This window comes from Triplophysa dalaica, chromosome 8 (assembly GCF_015846415.1).
Source record: "Triplophysa dalaica isolate WHDGS20190420 chromosome 8, ASM1584641v1, whole genome shotgun sequence".
Classification (NCBI taxonomy): Eukaryota; Metazoa; Chordata; class Actinopteri; order Cypriniformes; family Nemacheilidae; genus Triplophysa; species Triplophysa dalaica.
In genome coordinates, this window is record NC_079549.1 from 11,639,568 (window position 1) to 11,648,304 (window position 8,737).

Genomic DNA, 8,737 nt, shown 5'->3' on the forward strand with positions numbered 1-8,737 from the left:
TGAACTCAAGGGTTTCCTAAAAGGCGGATGAGACGCTCGACTGAGCCTATCAGAGGTCGAGAGGAGGCGCGTCCCGATGGATACGCACACATACATAAACACACACGTACACTTCTGAAGCTACAAAAGTGAAGAAACCGCATAGACACAATGCTTTGCATACATTCAGATAATAAAAATCACGTTTTAACTGATCTGTGCAAAATGTAGGATGTGCTTGAAGGGATAGTTCACCCAAAAATGAAATTTACTCACCGTCATGTAATTGCATACCTGTATGAATAACTTTCTTCTAATGAACACAGAGAAACATTTTGAGAAGAATGATAGCAAATTGATAGAAATGATAGAAAATAAGATATAGTTCGTCAAAGGTGCCCATAACTGTTCCTAAATTCATCAAAATATCTCATTATGTGTTCATCAGAACAAAAAATACAATATTTCTTTCTACTATGGTAGTGGATGATGTCCCAGAACTAAAAATTGCTAACATTCTTCCAAATATTTTTTTTGTGTTCAAAAGAAACAAAGAAATGTATACACTTTTGAAACAAAGTGGGGGTAAATGAAGGCAGAATTTTCATTTGGGTGAACTATCCCTTTAAAAGTTAGATTTTGTATGTGTAACATTTATATGAGGACATTTTCTATAATCTAAATGTACACAAAATGTATAAAAAGCACACATACATAATGTACTACACTGGTAAGCATGCCTATACCTGGAGTATCTTTGTCACAATAGCACATAAAATGCTTTTTATATATCAACTTTAACAGCTGATATGGCTTACAGCTTTATACATCCAAAACATGTGATTTTTGCTTTAAATGACCTTTTTTTTGGAGGCATTATAGACACATGCATAAGTGATCACTTTATTAAATTGGGTCTTGTTAGTAAGCATAAGTTTTCGAGACATAGTCTATTCTGTTGGCCCTCTGCTGGTGAATGAACCACAAAAGTGACTGAAATGTCATATCTAGCACTTTCTCTTTAAGAACAACAGCCAAGAATCTTTATTGCTGAAAAAGAAAACATAAATACTCAAAATTCTTCATAATACATGTAATACATGCATGTTATTATAATGTGTGACAGCCTACATCACGAAATGATTTGCTATGTTTAATCTCCATACAAACATAAAGTTTTGAACAGAGTTTACAATTATTTTGTAATTTGCTTCATGTAAATAGAGTAAATGCTTCAAAACAATTAGAAGAAACACAGAATATGCTCATATACTCATTAAGCAGGTTTTAAGCACCTTGAGATGTCGTCTGTGTTGCCTCCCTTGAGTCACGTGAAAGTTAACATTTTTGTGAGGGCAAGATAAAAGCCATGAGGGGGGTGACCCATAAACCGGGGAGTGTCAGAGACCCCCCGTCACTATTGTACTTTTGAGTATTGCACTTAACCCCACGCAGCTTCAATGGGACTGTCTCTGATATAACTGTACAGTAAATCATGCTGATTAAAAGGATCGACCTCATACATTATATTATTTATGCTCGCAGTAAATGTGCCTTACTTGTTATAAACAAATTGTCTACTTAAACTCCAATTATTATTGGAAAATGTTCCATACCACAAATATCCAAAATGTTTTCCCCAAGGCAACAATAAAGACAAAAGGAGACACATGATGTAAATAAAACAAAATAAACCATGAAATAATTGTGATGTTTTAGGTCCTTACACCTGATAACTGTCTGAGCCCTTTTTGAGCCTACACATGAAAACGCATGTTGGAACTAAAATGGCAATAACTCATGAATTCTTTAAAAAACAGACTTACGGTTGGTCTCTTTTGACAAAAGAATAGTAGCTGATTATTGCTAAAAAAAATACACACACACACACACAAAATTAAAGGTATGTTGTTAGTTTTTTTGTAAAAAATAAATAATAAAGTTAATGTTATTCTTTGATAAAAAAATATATTTCAAATAGTATGGTCGCAAAAGGATAACAAAAAATCGAAGCACACTCTTTATAAAAAAGAATCAATTACTCTCCCTGCATAAATTATTTAAAAAAACACCAAAGAAATCTGTATTCTAGAGTTACACCTTTCCAATGATATATAGTTTGTCATGATTCGATTAGAAATTACATGCACAATATTGACGCAAACTTAGGTGTCCCGTATACGGAACGGGTTACAGTTAACAGGCTACACATATTAAAAAATATATTTTCTTAATAAATATATAAAATAAGACACATAATAGCACGTTCTCTACTTTCTTGTATGTAACATATGAATCACAATTATTAACAGTTTTCTGGGTTTGTTAAAAGAGATTTTGGTGTGTTGAGGTGACAGACTTCCAATGGAAACATTCTAGGGCATTAATATGTGTAAGTGTAAGTAAATCCATCGTAGCTACTCAAAAGTCTGTGCCTAAAGATCCACTTCAAAGCTCTAGTGCTCAGTGTAGATCTACACAGGATGAGCGTTTAATTTGTAGTGAGTGGATTTAGAGGGCAATGAAGGAAGCCTCTGCTGTTACGCTTGGAAGTGCAGATAGATTTATGGCAGGGTTAAAACATGAGGTGAGACCAGACATGTAACTACAGTTTTAATGTGATTTACACATTTAAAATATAAAGCTTCAATTATATATATGCTGCGGGACCTTCGTGGATGCAAAATGAAGTTGCAATAAAATGAGTGAATTTAGAACATATATAAATATGAACATATATCAGTGTATTTTGCGTTTTCAATTAATTTTTTTTGTTTTTATCCTAATTACAAAATAGTTTTCTTTGCATTCGTGACAGGTGGTCATCACTTTCAGAAATACAAGACAAGCCAGATTCATGTCTATGAGTGAAACGTCAGCTTTGACAAAACCTAAAGACCTTACATTGTTCTTCATGTTTTTGCATTTTTGTATCTGTCACCACATTTTAACTCACAATGAGGTGCTTGGCAAATAAATGTAACACTCTGGATAGATACAATGTGATTTATTTAGTTAGCTTATGAAATAGATACTACCAATTCTCTCTTTCGAAGAAGATTTTCCAGTCTGACAGGCTGAGATAGACTCCACTAAATGCGCAAGACAGATATCACTGAAACAGCCTGTTACAACTGCCCATCGTGATGTAAAAAAGGACATCAGCACCATGTACAAATTTTGTGCATGACTGAATTCCGCTTGAAGTTGAAATCTAAAATCAGCCGTTCAGCCATAATTACAACCTCCTCCTGAAGTTTCACATTTCATGTAATGGAAGTGCAGTGTCTCACCGGTATGCAGAGCCACGAGATAAGGATAATTTTACTAAAGGTTGAAATGAACAACGAAGAGTAGAGAAACAGAGACTCACAAAGACATTGGAGGAACAAAGCTGAATAAGCAGTGGTTGGCTAAAAGTCTTATGGACTCGTGTAGCAAGTAATCTCACAGTTACAGGGACAGTTCACTCAAAAATCTGAAGTCCAAGAACAAACTTGCCCTCCAAATCTTTATAAGTTTTCTGTTCTGATGAACAATGAGAAAGATATTTGGTAGTATGCTTGTAACCAAACAGTTCTTGGTCACCATTGACTACCATAGAAGGAAAATTTGCTTTATAATTTTTTTTTCTTTTAAACACAAAAGAAGATATTTTGAAGATTGTAGAAAACATTTCTGGGGCACTTTTGACTACCATTGTATCTCTTCCTACTATGGTAGTCATTGGTGGCCAAGAACGGTTGGTTACAAACTTTCAAATATATTTCTCTGTATTCGTCAGAACAAACACATTTATTCCGATTTGTAAAAAGATGAGGGTGAGTAAATGATAATAGAATAACATTTTTTGGTCGAACAGTCCCTTTAAAGTTTTGATTCAAAGTGCATACAGTGTAGTGCCAAATTAGATTGTATGTTTTATATCTGTTGGCATCCACTGTATTACTGGACAAAATGTGTAAGATTTTTACATATCAAATTAAGAAACAAAATGCATTCTGAAATATGAAATGTATAAAGTGAGAAATGTTTTTCTTATAAAAAGTTATTTACATAGTTCATGTTGTGCATACATCTGTGTTACTTTGTACAAACACAATAGTGTGATACATTTTTATTACTGCAGATATCAGAAAAAAATGAAGTTGTTAGTGCAAAGTTTGAAAGTGTGTTATATCCTTGGGTAGATTTCTTCAATTAAATATCCACTAAGGTCCTGTAAAAAAGAGCTGCATAAAAACAGAGGTAAAAGGTAACGAACAGATTTAACTGCCATTGTCATTTCTGCCCCAGGACACAGCAACTGCAAACTAACACCATCAGTTATTGTACAACTTGCACGCTCTCTATAAGAGCAACTTAATTGTGTTTGTGTTAAAGGAAGAGCTGTGGTGAGGTTCGTAATGGAGAAGATCCAGTTTTTTTTCTCAGACGTGAAAGTGTAGTTTCTTTTATCGAAGACATTCAACATAATATTCAACAAGACGGTCATAATCCAACAGTATTCACAGTCCATGGAAAAAAGGATTTGTCTTTCAATATCTTCCCAAACACTCTGAATACTTGACAAGTCATCACAATTCATTACTCATCACATCCTACTGCTACTGTATTTACCTCCAGAGGCCATTAACACACCTGGTATGTCCTCTTACCTGACAGCAGGTTTCCAGTTGAGCTGGTTGGCATGCATGATCATCTCAAACTGAATAAATGCGATGGCTTTGAAGATTCACACGAGAGGGACAGTGGGGAACGTGTGAGCCCCTCAGGCACACTTCAATCATCAGCTAGGGTCTCTTCAAGGACCACCGATGTCAGTCACATTAACTGAATAGGACAAATGCTTGTGCCCATCTGCAAAACATTGATTTTCAAACGTTTTCCTACAACATAACTTCCATTTACATGTTTAACATTTATTTTGTTTTTTGAGGTACAAAGAACACACAGGGACATTATTAAATGATACTGTTTTAGTGTAGATTTCATGTTAAAAACAGCTATTATTTTTTATTTTTAATGTCAGCAAAATTCTGATGATTTAAACAAAGATCCCATTAGTTTCCATTGTATCAAACCCAAACGCAGTCTGAACCTAAATTCTATTTTGGTCCATGGTGCTTTTAAATGTTTTGGGAGAGAGGGTCAAGAGGGGCCAAATATGCATTTTCCATCAGCCATAAGTTTTGTTTCTTCTTCATGTTGAAAGGTTTGTTGGCATCACAGGGGGTGTATGATCTCAGCAAGACCTCAGACTTCACAGAAAGTCCTCTACACATGTGTTTAAAGATCACAGAGTCACATACACCTGTTTCTTTTCTGTCAGCTGAACGACGTCACCACAGCAGAATAAGTTTGACCCTCCTGACCAGGGGTTGGTCATATATTGTTTGATGAGATGGCTGATGTTATAGTTCATAATGTGGCTGAAAATTAAATCATTGTTTTTTTTAAACTGTTCTCTCAACAACTTCTAGTGTGTGGTTCTATTGCTCTTAAAAAGCTGAAAATGTTTGGATAAGTGTCAACAGTTTAGCAATTACATACAACTATAGTAAACAGACAAATAATTGTATATAATAAAATGACAATAAGAAAAACTATAAATATAATAATATTAATTATAATAAATGTAAATAAATATAACAACAAATATATAAGGGTATTTGACAAATATGCAGTACATAATGTATATAGTGTGACAGCAAAAAAAATCTAGAAAAATCATGATCTTAAAATCAAACTGTCTATAATATAATATTTTTTATTATTGATATTTATACCTATTATATAAAAGAGCGTGAGATGTATCTTCATTTTTAGTTTTCCTTAAAAAAAATCCTGTCACACCATAAAACACATTTTCAGTATTATTATCTACCCATAAATAGTCAATATAAATAATTTATAAATTAAATGAATATTGAAAACAAACAAATAAATAAATAAGTAATTATAAATATTAAATCTACATAATGCTGTAAATACATGGAGAGTAAAAATTGATTTTCATCCGTACACATATTTTGCGAATAAGACGCCGAGCAAGATTCACTGAATACATAAATAAATGCCTACAGTGGCATTTACATGCTTAGTTATTTAACAAATATCAAAAGTAAAAAATATCAAAGGGCATAACTGGACAACGCAGTAAATTCCAACACAAAGAAGCAAGTGAGATTTTTTTAACTGATTCATTGAATTGTGAATATAATCTATTATTGCCAGATGCCTTATGATTCCAACCCAAGTTATTCTTGGTTTAAGACTTTTACTCTTTTCGCCACCCAATGCTGGTTTTTAAAGAACACAGATGCATAACAGCAAGGTACACGACTGTTCTGCATTCCATCAGATAAACTTGCCGGCCTCTGGTGTTTTATACTCTCGTGACTAAGTGCCACAAAGGGAACAGGGCTGTGCGTGAGACCCGACTCTGCTAAACCAGGTTTCATAGGGGTCAGATCCTCATAGAGAAGAAAATCTCTCAGGAAACACTGCCTGCTGCCAATTAGCACACTGAACTCTGGCCCTGCACTGGAATGTTAAGACCCGCTCGCTGGCACAAAGCAGGCAGGCTGATGCATTCGGATTACAGGACAGACCAGATCCAATGATCAAATGCTGCCAGGGCTATGTTGGGATTAACATAGAAAACAAAGCTTGTCCTGAAGGGTAATTGTGATCAAAGTACGTTTCTGGATTGAACAGTAGTGTCAAGAGCCTTTGTAGCATCTTATATTCATTGGGTAATCGCTTCTTTTTTGAACAAAATGTCATTCACAATGACTAAAGAAGAACAGTTGGATTCTTCTAACAGTTGGACTATGCTCACAGATTTAAACCAGACTTGTTCATGATGTACAAAGCCAGCTTTAATTGACAAAATATTTATGTAACATTTTAATGATGGCTCTATATGTTCTTCAAATAAGGTAGTATTAATTCCTATTATGTCTTTTCCTACAGATGGAATCGTGTGCATCATGCGACCAATAACAGGCTACTTCCTCTACAAGAACACAATTATCAAAAATTCTTGTGAGAAGACATCATCCATCACCAGACTTCAATGAAATGCACATTAACCGTATGTGGCGCCCCTATGAAAAATCAAGTAATAAAGGTTGTTCATTGTTTGAAGAAAGCAAATAAAATTCAGGAAGTGAATGACGTATTTGTACTAGGCTACTCATATCATAACTCATGCGGTTACAAATGCATCACTATATAAGTCAGGAACTAAATCATGTAAATTCTTTCAGTTGTGGGGACATTCCAATGCATCTGTACTGTAGCTTGAATTGTGTTTTCGTCCAGTGACCTTTGTCGAACAATTATTACATTTCATATTTCAGCAGTCTGGAACTACTCATGAACATTATTTTATTTTGTATTCTCATTTTATTTTCAATATAAATTGTAAACTGAAAAAGGTAATAACTGTACATTTCTGAATGTATTTGTATTGGTATGACTTTTGCTGCAAGCTGTTCCAAAGCATCTTGTGTATATTGAAGCAATGAATCTGTCATTTTATATTTTTTTGAAACCTTTAAACACTGTACTGTATATTTCATGATTGTAATTAATTCCCTGCTTTCTTGAACATCGGAACCTCACTGTTTATTGTTTAACTGTAATATTTGAATTCATCAAATATTCTTCATTATCAAAACTTCGTCACATGAGCTTTGTGCTTTTTGGTTTGTGCAGAGCGGCTTCTGAATAATAAAGATGCAGGCGGTGCAGATGAGGCCAGCAGCCCTGATACTATTTTACTCAATGGGAGATAAATGACCCTCCAAAGGCTGAAAGTGACAGACTCCAACTCTACGCCTAATAAAACCAGAACAAAGATAGCCAGCAGCCAGTGCAAACAACACACGGCGAGACAGTGAGCGGCGCAGGACACACACACGGTTATAAAGAATTGTTATAATCACTTATCACTGTGGCAACCTACAGTATCATCTCTAGGGACAAATACACAAACTTGAAAAAATAGCTGTAACATGTATTGTAGGTTTGAGTGAAGGCCTCCTACAGAATTGGTTTTGAAAATAAAAAAAGAAATTAACTATACAGTATCCCATTCGAAGAAAAATCGATGTCACGTTCAGTCTGAAAAAAAATGCCCTAATTATTTAGACAGCAATTATATAAATGGTTCATGGCTTGTGTTCCACACCGAGATTCTCTTGGGAATCTTTTTATTGTGCTGGGGGCTCTAGGGGTGGGGGATATTTGCTCTTTTGTAATAATCAATTCCAGCTCCCTCCTCCAAATTCAAACCCAGAGTGTCTCATGTAAAAACACAAAACATGTTTCAGATCAGCACGGAAGGAGTTTTAAAAGCATTATATTGAATGTGTAGAGATCCCTGCTGTTTCCATACAGAAAAGCACAGCAGTATGTTGTAGATTAAAGAGATGAGGAACAATTTACAATCTCTGACAAGCTTCAGGGCTTACAACCCAGTAAACAAGACCATTTGTAATAACTCGCATCAATCATCATGGGAAAGGAGACAACCTCACTGTGAAGTTTATTTAAAAAAAGTCTGCAGCTCTAGTTTAAATTTGTTTGGTTCACATGTATTAATTATGCCTAATTTGTTTACATAATGCATTCTTCCATTAAAAAAATTAATTGGTAACCCAACAATACATTCAAATGTAAATTTGTTTTGGATTATTTGTAAAAACTTAATGCACATCTTATATTATTATTACAAATAAAATGCCTT